Genomic DNA, 1,333 nt, shown 5'->3' on the forward strand with positions numbered 1-1,333 from the left:
ATAACCAGGAGGTAGGTTCGATCACCCTCTGCTCATCCTCAGTTAACCATATAGTCTCATATGCCATGTTCTAAATGTCCCATTTAAAACTGCTATATTAAAATTTCTTGTAAAATGCAAGAGTTTGAGACTTTTTATGATCAGAAGGCAAGGTCGTGGAAAATATGCAGAAAGTGCCAGTGAATTTACGTTTTGCCTTTGTCTTATTTACTCCTGGTATAACATGCCAGTTTGTTTTATTGTGAGTTGTGTTTCTGAAATGTGTTTCATACAAAAATGCAATTTGGACAGTCTCTACTTACATATTCCCCTTTACTGAGGAAATGTACAGTAATACATCCGGATAAGTATTTTTAAAAATGACTGTAGAGAGCCATCTACAGGCGAAAGACGACATAACATCACAGCAGCAGCATTTAAGATGGAACGAAAAACGCAAAGCAGCAGCTGGCGAATAAGAAGCCAACTTCAGCCTCGTTAATGCAATAGCATTAGGTGAGGTGGAAAAATATTTCTTGCTCTGAATCTTAACATTTTTATAGGAGGTGTTCTAGGACTTCTTGCCTCAGAAAAAAAAACTGCCAGTACATCAGTTATTTCTACTCCATCAATAGCAGCAGTGTTATCAGTACTGAGCCCTAAATGTACTGTAGGTCCTATCATCATATAAAAAGTCGAAAGTATCGACTGCATTCAACTGATAAAATGTATCTTCTATGAGAGTTATATCTTTATCCAAAATACATCAGAAACAAATTTGCACGTTTTTTGGGGGGGATCCTGAAGACTGAGACTCAAATTTTATGCTTTAAATTAAATAAATTGTATTTATTATGAATGTGCCGGAAATTTTTCAGTACTTTAGAGGGTTCTGCCATTTTAGATGTTATGCTGTTCCTGTCTGATTTATCAAATGTGTCATTTAAATCTCCAGTCATTTCTATATCAGTCTGAAGGCCTTGCAGTAAAGATTGCAATTCATCCAAAAATGCCAATTTTCCCACTGGTGATACATACAAGGAAATGAATGTATATTTTCCCCCCAAATCAACAAATTTAAGATCAAATACCTCCCTCATCTGCAGGTGGAGATAATAATGTCAGAATAAATACAGGTTTAAAAGTCAGGAGCATTGATAGTCCTATTTTAAAATGACACTAAAATGCTCACAATATATTAAAAAGCTCTGTAAAATGCAAAAATAATAAAAAAAATATTAAAACAAGGTAAAAAGAAATAATACACAGTTATAAAGCTCAGGAATTATCAATGTGAAGTTACAATGGGTTGATTGTGTTTCATGTGATTTAAAAAATAAAATGTTTGCAAAAA

This window comes from Atractosteus spatula, assembly GCF_055471065.1.
Source record: "Atractosteus spatula isolate fAtrSpa1 chromosome 10 unlocalized genomic scaffold, fAtrSpa1.hap1 SUPER_10_unloc_14, whole genome shotgun sequence".
Taxonomy (NCBI): domain Eukaryota; kingdom Metazoa; phylum Chordata; class Actinopteri; order Semionotiformes; family Lepisosteidae; genus Atractosteus; species Atractosteus spatula.